This window comes from Acinonyx jubatus, chromosome A1 (genome assembly GCF_027475565.1).
Source record: "Acinonyx jubatus isolate Ajub_Pintada_27869175 chromosome A1, VMU_Ajub_asm_v1.0, whole genome shotgun sequence".
Lineage (NCBI taxonomy): Eukaryota > Metazoa > Chordata > Mammalia > Carnivora > Felidae > Acinonyx > Acinonyx jubatus.
In genome coordinates, this window is record NC_069380.1 from 18,095,279 (window position 1) to 18,114,509 (window position 19,231).

The 19,231-nt window shown below is 44.6% G+C and overlaps 1 long non-coding RNA gene across 6 annotated transcripts in view; it reads right to left on the reverse strand.

Moving 5' to 3' along the window:
- Positions 1-19,231, reverse strand: part of LOC113600950 (uncharacterized) — a 410,951-nt gene that overhangs the window by 15,496 nt on the left and 376,224 nt on the right. For all 6 annotated transcript variants that reach the window (XR_008295213.1, XR_003422065.2, XR_008295212.1 and 3 more), the window contains one exon: positions 2,088-2,196. This is a non-coding gene — a long non-coding RNA (uncharacterized LOC113600950). The remainder of the gene's footprint in view (positions 1-2,087; positions 2,197-19,231) is intronic.

Consider the following 19,231-nt stretch of genomic DNA (forward strand, 5'->3'; position numbering starts at 1 on the left):
TATTGTGTATTTCCTATGTATTGTTTATACACCAGCCACCCTGCTAGATGCACGCAGGATACACAATCTCCCCAGCCCCACCCCGTAAAGATCACAAATAATAATACCTGCTCTATTTACCGCCCCCCCCCCCGCGATTATTCTGAGGACCAAGTCATAAAGGCAGTGTATGAAGATGTAGGCGTGCTTTTGAAAGTGAAAAGCAGGTACATTTGGAAGGCAGACTTAGCCTTAGTCTAGTTTAGCCGACTCTGACATAGCGTCCTCGTAAAAGGAAAAACTTAATCCAAGAGATGCATTATAATAATCTTCTTGTGGGAATAAACATCATCTGGTGCTATGGCAAGTGTCTAGAATTCCATTTGCCAAAATAACTGATGTGATTTTGTAGTTCCTAGAGTGTCACGTTGACTCCAGCCCTGTTGTCCTCACTCTGTGCTTGTTTATTTTCCTCCAGAGTAGGACACTTAAAGCCATCTGAAATGTCTGTTTTCTTTTCCGGGACCGGTTGGCCCTCTACCAGAATATCGGAGAACTGATCTTTCTAAACCCTCAGTCAACATACGCTTATTGAACGTGTACTCTTCGTAAAGCACGATACTAAGGACTCTATCTGTTAATGCTTTCCTCAATTTTGTCTACAGTTCTGGATTAATCCTGTTGTAATTTTTGTATTACAAGGATCAGAGAAACCAACCGGAGAAACAAATGCAACAGGGGCTCATTTTCCTTCCGTGTCTCATGGCAGAAAATTGAGCCTAATGCAATTTGGGAAAATGTGGAAGAGCACCAGGCTTCTTTTTGCCCAAAAGGCAAATTTCTCTCAGGAAGATGGAATCACATACATGATGTTAATCTCATTTTCACAGAAATTTCTTGACCACCTACTCTGATCGAAGTTCCAGGATATAATACTTACCAGCTGTGTTACCTTGCACAAGTTACTTAAGCTTTCTGGACCTCAGTATATTTATCTATAAAATGGGGGCGGGGGGAGGACTCCTCATGAAGCACTTGGAAAGTATTTATTCCTTCATTTAATCCTCTCAAAAATCCCGTGAAAGTAGATGGTGCTGATCCCTGTCACATGTGATAAAACCGAAGCTTAGCGTCCTGAACAAAGCAGAATGCCTAAGTTCTCACAGTTGGGGGACAGCAGTGAAAAGACTCAAATGCACATTCTTTATTTCCAGATCCTGTGCTCTTTTCCCTGGACCAAAGGGCCGAGCCAAGGAAGGCTTGTCATCGGAGAATTCGAAAGCCTAAACAATCGGTGCCAGATTTTATTACTATTCAACTCAATTGTCCTTATCCCAGTTATTTGGACACTCTGGCCCCAGAATTTCTTGGTATCTGTGTTTGCAGTTCAGTACTCAGAGAACTTCTCATAAACAGTTTCAAAATACAAATGCTCTATTTCAAAGGTAAGCAAAGCCAAGTTGACTTTAAAGTCAGAGAGTTCCGTTCTCCCTGCTCCATGACCTGCTTTGCATGTTAGAGGTCAAGTTTTCCCAGTGATAAGGGGGACTTAACTAGGAAGTTCTCAAAGCAGGAAAGCTGAGCCTGAGTGCCCCAGAGGTCATCGGTGGGGAGACGGCCTTGAGGGGAGGGCTTTATCTATGCGGACTTGCTACCCGGAGTCGGGCAGGAGCAAATACGTGCTATTTCTGCCAAAGGTTACGTGCCTAGAGGAGCAGCTGACATCATTTTGAGCGCCTCTGATGACGGCACACGCAGTGAAGAAATGATACCGATGTCTAGGTAGTGAGTGACATGGAGAGACTCCCTTTGGGAAGTGTGTGGGTTTTAGTGCCTTAAGGTTCAGTATAGTCTTCTGCGGCTACAATATTCTCTCCATCTCCTTCTCCTTCCCCCCTTCCTCCTCTTCCTCCATATTACCCATTCTCTCATTGAACGGTAATCAGCCCACTTAATTCAATGCGCTGAACTTAAAGCCCATTCTGTCCTATGTTGTCATGTTTTTTTATTTCACTAGAACCTTGCAAGATGGGCCTCACACCAAGCCCTACCGGGTTCCACTCAAGGTGATGTGCATATATTTTTCTACCCCTGCTTACTATACTCACTCTTAGAAATGGAATTCTTAAGTCCCGTTCTTTGTGCCTGTCCCAGCGAGAGGCTCCAGGTAGGTAAGCGCATTGGAAGGGCCTCGGGAGACGAATCTGGGATGGATACCTAATGAAGTTAGAATAAATCATCATATTCAATGTCAAGAGGCATTTGTTAGAGTCCCTAAAAGAAAATTATCCCAACACGGTAAATCAGGGCACTCGTGTTTGTTTTATTTTTAAAAACCATGAAGCGTCCACCCCACCCTCACCCCCACTCCCCAGCAGAATGAAACAGGAAACATAGCAAAATGATGGTTCTCGCTCCAGTCACTTTCCAGTCTTCCTTCTAGGGCCCCTCCTGAGAGGAAGGAGGCCAGTCTGGAGTCAGAAGTACAGGGTCTGCTCCTAAGCCCAGCTCCTCCCGAGCCCAGCCAGGCATTCCCGGACCCCTCTCCGGCCCTCAGGAAGAAAATGTCAGCCTGTCCCCGGGGCTGCTGGCCTCGCCTCTGAAGAGGAAGGACACTCCATTGTCCACATGCTCGTGTTATGTTAACAGGTTTCCCAGAAGCTAAGGTGAAGGTCTGGGTCTGGAGGCCCAGCCCATCTCCTTCTGTGCTCAGAGACGACAGGCCATAATTCCCTGTATGACAGTGTGGTGTAAACTTGGCGGCCATTACTGTATCCGCCCTCTGCCTCCTAGGCTAAATGACTGCAATTCTTAGAGCCTTACCTGAGAGCCGTCTTTGCTAATCTCCGCGGCTCACCTCTGAGTGCCCCGCAGGGAATTTTCTCTTCTGTGCTGATGCAGGTCAGGTTTGCAGAACCCAAATTCAGCGAAGGATTAAGTAATTTTCCACCTTGGCTGCCTTTTGTGCTTAAATTCAGCCCAAAATTGCTTAATTCCCTGCTCTACTCTGACCACATAGATTTTAGCCTAAAATTCCTGAAATCATAAAAGAATCCCCAGGATCCCTTAACTTTATTCCATCCACCCTCAGCGTTAGTGCAGTGCTGTATCTGCAACTAGAGAGAAGGATCCACTTATATAACTGGGGGGGGGGGGGGGAGAGAGAGAGAGAGAGAGAGAAGCTTTCATGACTGCAGCAAAGTATAAACTGTATTATGCCATCACTGGATTTAGTATGCGAAGCTGGTGTCATTTTATAAAAAGAGCTCAGAACTGACAGACAGGAAGCCTGGATTCTAGTGTTGTTCCTGCCCCTTGAAAAGTAAAGGATTCTCAGCCTTTTCTTTCTTTCTTTTTTTTTTTTTTTTTTCCTTCGTGGATCCCTTTGAAGACCTGTTCAGTGCTTTGGAACCTTAACCATGTACGTACGGAATTTGAGGGAACAGATAACAGAGCCTGCCTCTCAGGGTAATACATCCTCCCCAGTCTATTTCTGCAGACTTTTCCGGCACTCACACCCACAGAGTCCGCTGATCCTGCCTGAGGACGGAAACAATCTAGCAGGTTATATTTTTAATGTTCAGAATGCTAATTGTTCCATGCAGCCTGGAGAGTGAAAACAGAAGAGCGTTGAGAAGTTTCAAGAAGTGGTAGGGTAGCTCGGTCTTGTCCTCGGTTTTCATAAAATGCTAAAATTATCCCTAGCTCTTCAGAGCGTTGTTCACGGTTCCATATGGTTTATATCCTAGCAATCTAGCAATTCATCAGTCTGTTTACATACCGATGTTATACTTAGATTGATATTTAACTCTCCTCAGAATCGCTGCCTGGTGAAAGATTTATAAATGACTGCTTTGCAGTAATAGAATAGATATGCACTAAATGGAAAATAGTAATCATTTGGTTGCAAATCATGGTCTTTTTTTATTGACACATACGTAACCGCACATTTATACACACGCGCGGAGAGCTGGCTATGTCAGAGCCCCCGACATTGTAAGTGTGCCAAATACTGAATGTCGATTTGTGATGCAGCAGCTAAATTTCTGGATATAAATAGCCTCAGATAAAAAATGCATCTAAAGTAAATATAGAGCTACTGGCACGCACATAAAAAGTGTGCAGTTAACTTACCACTCCCTTTTTCAACTTGTTTTTATTTCATGGTATATGTCACAGTGGTATTTAAAATCTGTCTGGAGACCACAACAGTGCATGAAATAAATAGCCTTTTTTCCCCCCTACTCCTAGAATATCATAGACTCTTACGGTTGGAAAGGATTTAAAGGCTGTTCACCCTGGCCTCTAACCCAATACAGGCAACGCCTCTTTTATAACCTTGACAGATGGTTATATAAGCCTCTGCTTGAATACTCCTAGTGATGGAGAGCTCACTTCTGCATAGATTAAAATATCCGGAAGATCTTCTTTATATCAAGGCAGAGTAGGTTCCAGGTAATTTCCATGGCAGATCTAACACCAAATGTGTCTTCCTTCCTCTTCAAACTGGCTCATTCTTTGATGTTTCCCATTCTAATTAATAGAACCACTGATCAACCGCTTAGAAACTAGGACCCACACACCCCCCTTTCTTCCCATTCAGTTGGCTACCAAACCCAAATGAATCTGTCTTTGTAAAAGAGCCTTTTGGGTCTGCTGCCTTCCCTCCATCCTGAGGATTTTATCACCCGTTCTTGGATTAGTGCAATAGCCAATAACGGATTTCCCTGCCTTTAATCTCACATTTATGGTCATCATCAAAATGGAATCAAGACTTCCCTCTGTAAAACCCTACCGTCAAGCCCTATAACAACACTAGAGGGGAGCAGGCTCTGGCTTTGCTCCCCAGTTGTATGCATGCATGCATGCATGTATGCATGTGCGTATGTGTGTGCTTGCATGTATGCATGTATCTGTGTGCATGTGTTTATGTATATATGTGTGTGCATGCGTGTGTGTGTGTGTGCATGCACATGTATGTGTATATGTGTGTGTATGCACACATGTGTGTCGGTATGTCTTCATCTCCACTTAACCCACCCACTCCAAGTCTCAGACCTTTGGAACCACTCACGGTGCTAAATTCGTTCCTATTCTCTCAGCTATGGTGCTCTTAAAAAGTTAGCTCCTCTCACTATTATTGCCATTGTTATTAGTATTTTTCATATTGTTAAGGCCTCAGTGCTGGTGAGTGGTACTGACAGAGCTCAGGGCTCAGACGGTGGGGTGCCTCCCAACGTGGACACTAACGAACCCCAAACCAGCCGTTCTGTAAATCAGCCATCGACAGATCTAACTCTTCAAATTGTTTGTAGGCTGTGTCTGAAGTTCTGTTCACAAGTTAGCTGTTCAGAACTCCAAACACACTTCCTCACTGAAATAACATTTCAGAGAGGGCTGGCCCACACGGGTAAGCTGAGGTTCCCCACACGCATAATCAAAAGGCAGAACACGAGACTGTCGTACTTGCGTAACGCCATATATTAGGTATGCAAAACTTTTATTTTTCTACTTAAATAAAACATTTGTTTAGTTACATCTTAGTTTAGCTATTTCAGCTATCTCTTCTTTCGTCTTTGCTGCTCCTGAAAAAAATTGTCCGGAGACGATTGGAGCACTACCAGCATTGAAACTCATTCACACTGAAGGCTACGTGATAGAGGCATGATTGTTCTCTAAGTGCAGTCATCTTTGGGAGCTCCCAACTCATCCAAGGGCTTGACAGAAGCAAGCGCACAGTAAATGTCTCCTGAGTGGATACAAATATTTAATGGTAAGGGGTCAGAGGACACAGGAGCCCCAGGGTGAAAAAGTAAAACGGCAGGAGAGATTTGATGAGACTCCAGGGTTAGCTGAACTTTCTTACTGGTATGGCTGGTTCTCCTCCCTAACTCCTATTTTTGTGATGGGTACAGGGAGAAATCGGGTAGAATTGATGCTATGCCTGAAACTCTCGGTGGGGGTTGATAATTACCCTGGTGTTGTGTGCACAGTAGAGATTCCAATATAACTATTTCAACTAAGAACCACGGTTTCCCCCCTAAATTAGCCAAAAAGAGAGTCTATTTAACCTGAACGACCCTGGAGAGTTTGTTAGTAAACAGTCTGCCAACAGGCGCTATATTCTTCTCTACATATTAAAGAACAGTTACCAGTGATTTGAAAAAGAATTCACCCAGTACATGAAGGTGACCTATGCCGGGAATTGCCAAAACCCATGGAAATATTACTTTAATCGCCTAGACAACCTTGGACCCACTAAATTGATGGTTGCCATCATGTACTTATATTCTTCCCCTGGGGCTCAGAAAAATAATGCTAGTTTTAATTTCTATTCTGCAAGTGTCCTCGGTGGAAATAATAACAGCCTCTTGCTACAACTAGTCCCTGTTTAACTGGCAGGTCTGGGCCTGACTGAATGTTGAAGGAAATATACTCTCTCCTCTCCCCAGGGGTCTCCCAAATCTTTCAGTCTCTGATTGTTCATCTGGAATGAAACTTACATACATCTCTTAAAGGCAAAGGTCTAATGAAAATGTATGTACATATGAAACACCTTACAAAAGTGCTTACGGCATTATTTATAATCACCAAGAAATGGAAACATCTCCCTGTCCTTCAACTGTTGAACGGATACAGTGCATGCGTTGGACTGCTTATTACTATTAGGCAATAAAAAGGAACAAACTATTAATACACACAGCAACATGGATGAATCTCAAATGCATTATGCTAAGTGAAAGCAGCCAGACCCCAAAACCACATACTCTATGATTGCATTTGTAAGACATTCTGGAAAAGGCAAAACTGTGGAGACAGAAAACCAATCAATGGTTGCCAGGACCTGGAGTAAGAAGAGGTTGACCTCAAAAAGGGGCATTTTGGGAGATGATGGAATCAATCTAGATAAGGATCACAGTGGTGGTCACACAGACCATGTGTTTTCAAAACTCATAAAACTGTACAATAAAAAGAGCGAATTTTATAGTATGCAAATTATGCCTCAATAAACTTGACCAAAAACACTTTTAATATAAAATGCCTTCTAAAAAGAAAAAAAAAATGGTAGTGCGAGTATACTACTCTAACCCAGGTAGATGTTTTTTGATTGAGAATGGTTAAAATGATAGCTAACTAAGGTCAGCATTGAGCAATATTCACCCAGCAGGGCAAGTTGATGGCTGTTTTTCTGGAAGACCAGAGAGGGCCCTTGTGGGAATACAATCTCAAATTTGTTGACTTCTAGAGCTTGTGGACAGTGTAGATTGGGATGGCAAAGGGATGGCTAGAGTAAAAGCCCAGCTTGGGGCCTGTGGGTGCATGGCTGTCAGTGGTCCTTCTCCAGAGCAAAGGCCGAACGCCTGAATGATCAATGGGTAAAAACATAATGCAGTGCACGTGTTATTTCCAAGTACTTCCAAACTGCGTGTCATTGAATCCTGCAAGAAGTCTGCAGAATGAGGGTTATCATCCCTGTTGTATAAGTGAATAAGCTGAGGCTGGAGCTCATGACCTGGCCAGATCACAGCAAGGTAGCGGACTGCAGGGCTGGGCCCTGGGGCTTTTGATTTCATGCTTTCTTTCTTTTGTGGTTGGTCGGTGATTGTTGTTATTGATGGTGGTGGTTTGAGTGGTTAAACTCTTCATCTTTGAGGTGAGCCCCTCATCAAAATAAGAAGACCGACTGGTGAAGACAGATAGAAGCTGTTCTTTCACCGCAAAGATAGAAATTAGGGTAACTGTCCGAAAAAAGAGACAAAGTACATGTCAGGATTTTGTCCAGAATAGTCAGACTACACTGCATGAAACCAAGCATCTGATTTATAATTGTGTAGTTCAGGGCGGCGCTCGGGTGTTTTGAAAACACCCGGATACTGGAGTTTTGAGATGAACTGTCTGACATTTTCCATATGGACGAGATGTCCGGGAGCATTTGGCTTGTCCTAAGAGACCCAGCGGAGGCACAGGGCAGTTGGGTGTCTGGATGAGCATTTCAGTGTCTCATAGGGCTCTGTTGCATTCTCTGAAATCACTAGCCTCCACATAAAAGAATGAGAAATAAACCACACCTTTGACACATCTTCCTGGTAACATAGATCCCACTGCTACATTGCACAAGAAACACGGATCGTGTGATGTTTTTGGTTGGCATAGGAACAGCCTTGGAAATTTTCAAACCAGAAGGGTCGGAATGTTAGGAAGTTTGTAGCAGGGGAAAATTCGTGCAGTGGCAGCTGATAAGCTAAATATCCTGACTAGACTCTCTCCTCTCTTTCTGGCACACGGCCTAACTGAAAAACAGTCCTGTGTGATTCCAGAGCAGTCGCACGAAGCGGATGGCACCCTCACACGGCACCCCTGCTTACAGACTGTCTGAGGTTCTGCCGTGCCCGTATAGGAAACTGAGGCCCAGAAACATTGAACACGGGGTTAGTGTGAGAGGAAACTAGGGACGGGATGTGACGAGTGCTGTGCGGGCACTCTTACACATCACACTGAATCCCCCTCCCAGGCAGGGTATGTGTCAGAAAGAAGAAAGATTCCACAGGAGGTTTAAATCCACCCTGTTGCTACCCTCTGGTCCGGAGCTTGGAATTTTTCCCCTCTCTTTGTTTTCCATGTCTCAATTTCGCTCATCACCTTCTGGCTGCAACCCCATACCTTCCGAATAAAGCGGAGAACATTGCAGAGGTCTCTCTTCTTTTGCTCCTCTTGTTTTTATCTTGTTCATCCCATGGTGGGAGAGAGAGGGAGATGGAGGGGCACTCCCGAGGCGGCACGAGGGAGGAAAAGCTGAAGTCCCCAAGCACGAGTGCCTTAGAGGACTCCGAACTTATTAATAATGATTATGATTACCCATCTCCATGCCACCTGCAACCAAACTTGAACAGTTCTCAGGCATCTTGCGTGGAGCAAATCTAGCCGGTGGAAATCTGGATTTTCACAGAAGCGGGACTATGAATTAATATTCCATTAGCAAAGACGAGACTTTGAAAGTATTTGTGAAAACCTCTCTCAAATGGCCAGTTTTTGGAGTGCATTTTAAATATGACTAGACTTCTAAAGATGTGATTTTCACATAGCTCTTTGGGACCACTCCTACTGGGGTGAAGTGAGTCCCACCTGCCATAAAGTCCAAGTTTCCAGAGGAGAACATTCTCCATTTCTTTCACCATTTGCCTTATACTCTGGTGAGATGAAGGCAGAAGAAGTGAAGGTCAGCATTAGGCTGGGCTGAGCACAGACCTCTGTCCCAGGCCCCAACAGTACCATTTTGAACATTATTCCTGGCCAGGTTTCCAGGCTGATAATAAATGCTTCTCCGGGCCAGAGTCAGCCCGTCTGTCCCACAGCAGAGCAGAAGGCAGCTTTCCAACTTACACGGGAAAGGGGGAGGGAGAAATATGGTGGCAAGAGGGATGAGCTTCCCGATCGTTTCACTTTCCATAGCTCTGGGTTTTATGGGACCACTGGAAACAAAGCAAGCGTATGAACTATGAGTGAAATAAAGCGAACCAATTGCCTTTTCAACCTCATGCTTTTAATCCCGTCTCTTGGTCAATTTAACCTTTGAGGATGTCTGTGCCCAGACTGTATGTTACAAGGGAGGAACATAAAACATCTCTGGACTTGGCCCCAATCCTGTTTACCATATTAAAATAAATACCATAAATTCTGTAGAAACGATCAGCAGGAGTTGTGTTTAGAACCCCCGAAACGGCTTCAAGTATAACGGCCAGTGTTCAATCACCAAATGTTTATTGAGCACATACTGGATGCCAAGCACTGCATGAGGTAGCAAGGCGCCCACTAGCAATATATCCTGTATCCTGGCCTCCGAGTCTCGCAGTCAAAGGTAAAGACAAATACACACGCAAACAACTCCATGGCTACGTAAGAAGAGCTAAAACAGGGGCACCAAATAATTGCAAAACAGGCCGGGAGGTGGGGAGGGGCCGGGCTAGGGAAGGATACTCCCAGAAAATGGTGCTTCGGTGCAGCCTTGCAAGATGAGCGGAAAATGACAGAATCAGGAGACCCCTCCTTCAAGGCAGTTTTGCTCCTGGGGAATTCTCAACTCTGAGAGCACTGAATTTTCCATCAAGAGAGCTGCTGATGTAATTTTTCCATGAAAAAATATACGTGCACATACATACCCTTGCCCTTGGTCTTGTCAGGTTGCGAGCAATTATTTTTTTGTTCTCTCTGCCCAGATCATCGATGCATTTAGATCTAACTTCCAAAGGTGAACAGAGAGCAAATGTACCTCAGTTCTGTGATTTCAAGCACTCTAGGGAAAGATCTAGGGTAGTAAGTGAATAACAGTTAACAATATTTTCCCATCTGATTGGCAGATCGTATGGTGTTTGCTTTTTAGAATTCATTTAGCTTTCTAGTAAGGTTATCTCGCACACTTTCCAGGGTCCCCTGATATAAATAGACTAAGCCGTAAGGAGGAAATCAAAACAAGTGTGCATTTGTCTGGAACATGGCGACAACTGTGTGGAGCGGAGGAAGACAAATAAATATAAGGAAACAGCAAGTAACAGAAAGCTGGTCACAGCGACCTCTTCACCAGATCAACTGGTTGGTCATAAAAGGCTAGAAATTCAGATCGAGGAAATAAAAAAAGAAAACCTCCTCACTATTAATCAATGATGAAAAATGGGCCCAGTCCCAATGTTGCCTAGGGCAAGTATTTGCCAATGGCAAGTTGGGAACCGTGAGTGAATATTTGTCAATCTAAATACCTTAGTTCCCTCCTTTTTCTTGGCAGGGTCTGGCAAAAATGCTCATAGTCTGACAATATTTACCTTGGCTTTTTGTGGGGTTTTTTGTTTTGTGTTTTTGTAAATCTGAATTAACAATATGCCCTTCTTGATGTAGATTCTGCCTAACCAAAAGGGAGGAAGGGTGATCAAGGCCCCCACTTGCCCATAACCCTAAGTTTTAGCACTGGGAAAGCTCAGGGCTGGACAGACCGAGAGGGTTGGTCACCCTAAGGGAAAATGAATTCCCAAATACAAGTAGCCATATTCCAACTAAAGGATTTCGGGGGACGGGAGGGGCTATTTGTCTACAGGGCAAAGCACCGTATCTGCCCAACCGCTGTTTGGTGCTTCGTATCTTCTTCCTTTACACATCACATGTGAGCCTGTGATGGGAGGGTGAAAAAGGAGAATTCCCTTCTTTTCCCGCTTGAGGTGTCAGGGTCAGTGCCTCTTTGCCATGGTCAACTCAGTTACCAGCAGGCAGACGCAGCTAATCAAGTGTTCAGTAAATGGCAATCTCATTGCCCTGTAGACAAGGAGATTGCCATTTCCAAGAGGCTTCAAGAAAGTCCGGGGGGGGGGGGGGGTGTGAGCATCACCTGGGAACTTGTTAGGCATGCAAAGCCTCAGACCTCACCCACAGCAGACTCAATCAGAACTGCGGGAGGGCCCGGCCAAGGTGGGTTTTAAGAAGCCCTTCAGGTGATTCTGACGCGGTCTCAAGTTTGAGAACCATCGCTCTGGAGACTGATCTCAAAAAGGTCAGCTACGATGCGTGTACTCGATATACCCGTCACAGGAGAAAAGAATAACGTGCGAGTATAGTACGTGTGTTTAAAGAATTTTTACTGCAATTAGAAGAGGAAACGCTAAACATAATTTTCTTTCCCGACTCATTTAAATCCCCATGAGGTAGCCCGTTTTACCATTAGGTTGAACGCAGGTCCAGATTAACTGTTTTCTCATTCCCGAAATCGCCAAAAAAAAAAAAAAAAAAAAGCCTAGGGGGACAACTACGACCTGAATTTGGGAAAGACAATAAAACAATTACCATTTTACGTGAAAAGGCTGCCTAGCAAATATTGATCCATGGGCCAACCATGCACCGGGATGGAAGTTAAGTCATCCTTCAGGATAAAAGCATGAACAGATTCAGAAAGAGTGTGATCAGATGTCACCTTCTTCCTCCTCTTTGTTCCCACACCCTGTCCTCACCACACCCACCCTTCCTTCCCCCTAGAAACAGAAGTCTGGTCCCAGAGAGGCACAGGTGTCCCTCCAATGCCGACCCGGTTAGATCAGGCACGCTCCGCGAGGCCGGCTGGTCTCTGCCCTCCAGGATATACCCCATTCAGGGTTGCCCAGCAGCCTGACTTTCTGGCCTTTAGAAATGGTGATGGATTCATTTAGAATCAGGGGCTACCGAGCTAGGAGCTCAGGTGCTGCAGAAATGGCAGGTGGTTGGAGCTGACTTGACAGCAATTAAATGTACAAATCTTTGATTAGGCTCCCGGGAATGGAGTCATTAGCAACCCAGAACGGACCAGCTTGCTTTCCACCGCCTCATTAGCTGCTCCACCGATGTTACTTTCAAAAGCCGAAGGGAGGGGGAAGGAAACCTCTCCAACACAGAAGTAGGAAAGTTGAGTGACAAAGCTGGGGAGGGAGGGAGAAGAAGCCAGGGTAAGCGTTTCTAGTCGAACAAACAGGTCCCCTGCCTTTTTCTGTGGGGTGGCCGACATGAGAGTGCATGTCTGCCCGACTGTGAAATAGCCCCATGCCTGCCTGATTAATCTGCCCAAAAGGGTTGTTTTTTCTCTTTTAGTCCACTTTTTCAAAATCCCCAGTTGATTCACTCCTCGTAGCCAAAGCCCCAGGGCGGTGGGAGCCTTCCTCTGGGATGCAGAGTCGGATTGACCAGATTTTGTGGAGAGCTTCTGCAGGGCTCTGTACACCTTCCCTCGTGGCAGGGCTGGGGCCCACATCCACCCTTTGGGGGCCACAGAACCTCAGTGTCAAAATTCTCCCCTCGTGTGGTCCTGGACCCTCCGTGATCCGGGTTGAGATCTACGTTGTGGGCACCCCCCACATCATTAGTGAGCCAGAGTCTGGCTAACACCATCCATGCAAGTTAAGTAATCTTCCTGACCGGAAAGGGAAATGTTCTCACAACCTTAATGCAAGATCCTGTGTGACCGTTTATTTGATGGGAGCCTAATTCATTGTATAATTTATTATTTTTATTGCTCTCAATCTGGCAGTCCCTGGATTAATAGTTATAAAGCATGCTCCACAGACATTTATCGGTCACCTATTATAAACCCCATACTAATTGCTGTGGGAAACCTCTGGGTGAAAAGACCTTCTATCTTTGACTTTGGGATCTATTAGGAAGAAACATCATATACACCTTTTCTTATTTATTTATTCATTCATTCAGCAAACACCTGCTGTGTGCCTGTATACTGTAATCATTGTTCTTGTCAATAAAAATACAAAGGACAATGAAGTACAATAATTATAATTGCTCACTGTCTGATAAGCATTTTACATGTTAAAACTCATTTAATCCTTGCAGCAACTCTATGAGGTAGCTACTATTATTTTTTTTCATTTTAGAGATCGGAAAACTAAGGCACAGAGAAGTCAAGTCATTTGCCTAAAGTCACATTGCTAGCAGTGCTAGAATTTAAACCCAGACAGTCTGGCAACTTAACCACTATGCTATGCTCCTTCAAGTTGCTTACAGCTTAAAAAGGAAGATAAATATCAAAACCAACCACCTCAACATAATGTGATAAGCGCATCTGTGCAGAGCATGTAAAAAGTACATGGTAGGCAGAGAAGGGAATTAAGTGTGTGGAAAAGAATTCACACTGGAAGTCATGTTTGATCTGGGGTTTGAATTAAAAAGAAGAAAGCCAGGGCTTTCAAGAAGTTAAAATCTAATACGTTACTTATGACATAGTTGTGGAAACAAAGGTATCACGTATTTTGGGAACCTTGGAAAGGAAGAGATCACATCCGAATGTATTAGCAAGAATGATCACTTTTAATTTTTTTAAATGTTTATATTTGAGAGAGAGAGAGCGAGCGAGCACGATTGGGGGAGGGGCAGAGAGAGAGGGAGACACAGAATCCGAAGCAGGCTCCAGGCTCTGAGCTGTCAGCACAGAGCCCAACGCGAGGCTCAGACTCATGAACCGTGAGATCATGATCTGAGCTGAAGTCGGACGCTCAACCGACCGAGCCATCCAGGTGCCCTGGCAAGAGTGATTTTTTTAAGGAGACGGTGTTTAAGCGAAGCCTTTAAAAAGCAGTTAAATTTTAGGACAGAGCCTTGTGAAGAGCAAAAGAGTCAGGAGAAGAGGAAGGCAAAGACAGGATCAGAGGCTGAAGGAGAACAAAGAAATATATTTCCAAGGAGGTGAAGTGAGGAGATAGCATTGGAAGAACAACTTGTCTAAGCATCAATGAGAGCTTTTAATTCCAGAAATCTATGGAAGTTTTAGCATGGAAGGGAGTGAGATAAAAGTGACTTAGAAATACAAGGAAAGAAATGAAATACAATTAAATTGATATAATAAAAAAGTATATTTTCAAGCTAAGAAATGTAAGGGATTGTTCTTATTCAGAATAACAACCTACTACTAAGAGTCTTTGAGAGGCTCAGATATGGTAACAAGAATGATTCCACTGTAGGGCGCCTGGGTGGCTCAGTCGGTTGAGCATCCAACTTCAGATCGGGTCATGATCTCACAGTCTGTGAGTTCGAGCCCCGCATCGGGCTCTGTGCTGACAGCTCAGAGCCTGGAGCCTGTTTCAGATTCTGTGTCTCCCTCTCTCTCTGCCCCTCCCCTGTTCATGCTCTGTCTCTCTCTGTCTCAAAAATAAATAAACGTTAAAAAAAAATTTTTTTTAAAAAGAGTGATTCCATTGTAAACCATTATGTGCTGTACCAATTGTCATTCCTACTTTTAACAGTATATTTCTATGGTCTTTAATTCAGTTCTCTTCCGTCCAAAGTGAGAATGACACCCAAGCCATCTGCATCCTCTCCGTGGCTAATGAATGGAAGAGACCATGTCAGGAAACTTTTTATCTTATAGCTGATGAGTATGAAGGGCCTTTCCAAATATCTGCCAGACGTGTCAGAATGCACGTGTTCCGAGCATCTTGGCCTCCCAAGGAGCCGGCTGTGACACACCCACAGTGGTGTCGGCTCTTTCTTGAGCCACTCTGCTGAGGGAGTGTTCTGGAACCAGGGAGAGGAAATCACTATTTTTCTTGCACTGCCACCGCCCCCAAGAACCAAAAGAAAGATGGCTCTGATTAAATTAAGGTAGTGCCACAACCTCGTTTGCTATGTCCTTAATTTTCCCATCCAACCAATTGACTTCTATTAGACCACAGCCCAGCCTATTTGTTTTTTTAATCTCTTTACCTCTCACGCCGTATTCTTATTTGGGAGGGGCGGAAGGAGGGATAGCTGGGTTCGTGTTCTACCACATGTTCCCAATGTTTGTTTAGGTGACTCCCTGGTCTTTCTTTTGTCACATCTATCTAGAGCTGGATGACCTCCCCTCAAGCAGGTCTGGGTAGATGCCCCCTCCCTTGCGAAAAGTGCATAAAGACCATGATATCCCCCAGGTGGCTGAGGAAACTCTGATCTCCCTGGGAGATCATTCAATGGTTCTGGAGTTTCCAAAACTTGAAGCTGAAGCGTAACACCAGGACAAGGAGACATTTGAAGTTAAATATATTGTTTTTCGTGATTGTGAATTGGAACAAAAATGAAAATGGGATCTAATCTATCAAATAATAATGATTATAAGATATGCATAATTGCTCCTGAGGTCACTTCTTTCCCTTGAGCTTCAATGGGATAAACAAGAAGACAGAAGAACTACTGTTAGCTTCCTGAGTCTGTTTTAAGCTTGTGGCTCGCAACTACTCTGTCACCAGGACCCCCAGTGGCCTTGCATCCCTGGACTTTCACCGTATCTAAGTGGCAAAACTCCAGCCTTGAGTCAATACTGCATTTCTCCTCCTAGACTCAGCTCATTAAAAGAGGGAAGAAAAACAGCACCCAGCAGTTCAGATGGGTACTGCTACAGAATCGTGGTCTCCCTCGACTGAGCTTCAGGACAGAGGGTCCGTCTTTTTCTTCTCCTTGCTCAGCATCCTTTTAGTAGAAATCCCACTTCTTTGTAACTCTCCAGCAAGGTTTCATCATCCTTATCACCCCCTGTTCCCCTCAGTTCCAATATATGGCCTCCACTTCTCCGTCTTTTAAAAACCTGAGACTGTTATGTGCAAAGTTGAAGCTTGCGCCACACACACACACACACACACACACACACACACACACACACACAACTTCATCCACTCACCTTGCCTAGAGTCTCACAAAAGATGGACAAAATGGTGTTTTCGTTTGTCTGTTTTGTTCCTATTCCATTCTAGACCAACTTCATTCCTCTTGAGCTCTTGGTATCATGTCCACCCATCTCCTTTTGGACTGTGATCCATCAAATATCTTGTTTTTCTCTTGCCTTTACAACTTCTTCTCAATAAATTCTTTTCTATGAGATACAAACTTTCTTCAATATCTCCCACCAGAAGGGGAAAAAATGAAGCATCCTCTAACTCTGTTTTCCCTTCCTTCTTCTGGCTACTTCTCTTTCCTCTTTTCTCAACAAAATATCTCAAAGAGGCAACGTTCTCTGTCTCTTCTTCCTCATCTGACACCCCTTTCTCCCCTTCTTTCCCTCCTATTTACCCATCGGTCAGCCCTTCTCTGTCCTGCTTTGGTGGGCTTCCGTGTGGCGCTCAAGAGAGTCCATCTCTTCCTTCTTTCTCATGCTCTCTGCTCTCCTAATGTCCATCACACTGCCTCTTGTTTCTCTGGCAACCACTCTGATCAGTTCTTTCTTGGCTTTATAGGCTGCTCTTCCAATCATGCTCCTTAAATAGTGGTATTTCCCCGGATTTTGTCCTTGACCCTCTTCTTTTCTCATCCTGCACTGTTTTCCTGGGCAATCTCATCTGCTCTCATGGTTCTATAACCACTATTATATTGGCTGGCTACATGCAAATCCGTATTTCTAGCTGGGGCCTTCCCATAAGCTTCCCTGTTAAGTAAACAATAGTCTACTGGACCTCTCCAAGGTTATCTGCAGATTCCTCTCACTCAGCTCTTCTGAATGACCTTATCTTTGTTGTTCCTACACAAGCTTCTTTTTTATGTTCCCCCTCTCAGTGGATGAATCACTCTTCATCCAGTCTCCCAGGTTGGAAGAACCGAGAACATCCTCAGCTCTTTCTTCTTTTTTTACCAACTCCCATCATGTTTACCACCTCAAGTTCTCAAATATGCCTCTTCCTTTGAATCCCTACTGTGATGCCCCTGGATTAGGTAAGTGCTTCTCATCTCTCACCTGAACTACTGTAATATCACTAATAGATCTTCCTGCCCCTGGTCTTGTCCTCCTCAAATCAGTTGATGACAGATAGCCCTGAAGAATCCATCTAAATTGCAAACCTGCTCATGTTATTCCAAGTTGAAAACCCTCTAAAAAGTGCCATTGACCTGTAGAATAAAAAATCAATAGTAAGATTTTTTTTTTTTATCAACACCTATGTCTCTGGCCTCATTGCCTACCATGTCTTATGTTCCATTGCATTTCCAATAACATTGAATCACTGGTGGTCGCCATCGTCACGATCATTGTTGTTATTATTCAGTGAGTGTTTACCATGCCCTGGACACCATGCTGATCTCTTCATATGTGGTGTATCGTGTATTCCTCACAATAACCCTATCTGGTAGATACTATCCTTTTTCTCACTTATACACAAAGAAACTGAGTCAGAGAGAGGATACGTAACTTGCCAAAACTTGCAAAGCTTGCAGGGGACAGAGATAGAATTTCAACCCAGGTACTTGGACTCTAGAACTCACTCTTAATTTTGTCACCCATTTTGTGGCTTTGCTTGTGTTCTCCCTTCTGCCTGGAATGCCCTCTCCTTCCCTTCTTCGCTCTTGCCTGCCATCTTCTGCTTACCTGCAAAGACTTGGCTTAGACCAGAGCAGCTCCAAATAACCTTCCCTGAACCCTGGGGCTGGTGCCTGAGGAGCCTGAGGTTCCGGGCTACGTGCTTCCTCCCACACCCCCTTCGTGCAACCAGCAATCCCTGCACTGAGACATTTTCCTGTAAGTATCTCTTAATCATGTGTCTCCAGTGCCTACCATGGTGCTCAACATGTACAAATTGCTCAGTACCTTTGAAGGTGTAAGTGGTAAAAATAAAGTGACATATTCAAGTGGCAGGGAGATGATGACTAATCCATTTCAGAGATCTGTGATTGGAAGGATTCTTCTCTGCGGCCAAGGGCACTGCCGTCCTGAACCATTCACGATCCTGCACCATGACTATACCTTCCCTAACTGGCCTAAACCTCTGTCCTGCAGGTAACTGTTGGAAGACCAAGTCAAAAGCCAAGGATAAAAGCCCCATGGCCAGTGAAGAGGCTCAATATATTTGCATACTTTACATAACGTGCCTCATTTTACACTATAGTACATTCCCTAGCCTTCATGATGCAGGCCCTTCATGTTGCTCTCCCTCCGTAGCTTTACATCCAGCCACTAGCCCCTTAGGACTCCACTTGGCAACAGTCGCCCTGCCTCTGGCCTTTGGGCCTCCATGTTCTGGCTCCTGCCTGCAGGCCTTCCCTCTCCACCTTCGCAATTCCTGCCAATGCTTCCAAAGCAGCTCCGATGGCATTTCTTGTCTACAGCCTTCTCTGTCCCCGCCCCTAGCCTGACACGACCTTCCAATGGTTATTGCCTACAGAAACCATTTGGAAAGTAATCACACACCAGTATTAATGCTCTCCTGTCATGCAACATCCTTCTTCATGGCCCAGACTGGTCTCTGAATCAGTTGTCTTATCATTCTTGTTTTTGTATATTTGTGTCTTCTTTCCCCCAGGGAAAGTGTAAGCCCTTTGAGAGCAGAAACATCTTTCATACATTTCTCCCATGGTGCTGAATAGATCAAGGCTGGTGGTTTCTCTTCTCTTTAAATCCCTGATTTTTCCCAACCTTTTCATGACACTTGTCTCCCTCTCATTCCAGACTCAAAGAGGGGATTTCTTTCAATTTCTCATTTACCCTAGATCCAGACTGTCCCCAATCCACCTGATCCCTTCTGAGCGACATCCAACCGATCGACTTCTCTGTCTGCAGCTCTGTAGCCCTGGCCCAGCCCATCTGCACGATCCCGTGCTGCATAGAGGATCAAAGCGGAACCTTCAAAACCCCTCCTCCTCTACCTTCTCCAGTTCTCCAAAATCACCTGGGCCGTGCTGCGTGGCCACTGGTTAAGCAAATCCCCAAATCTCACGTTCCTTGCCTACTTTTAATAGCACTGAAAGGGGAGGAGCTAACAGACGACACATTTACAGAACGCCT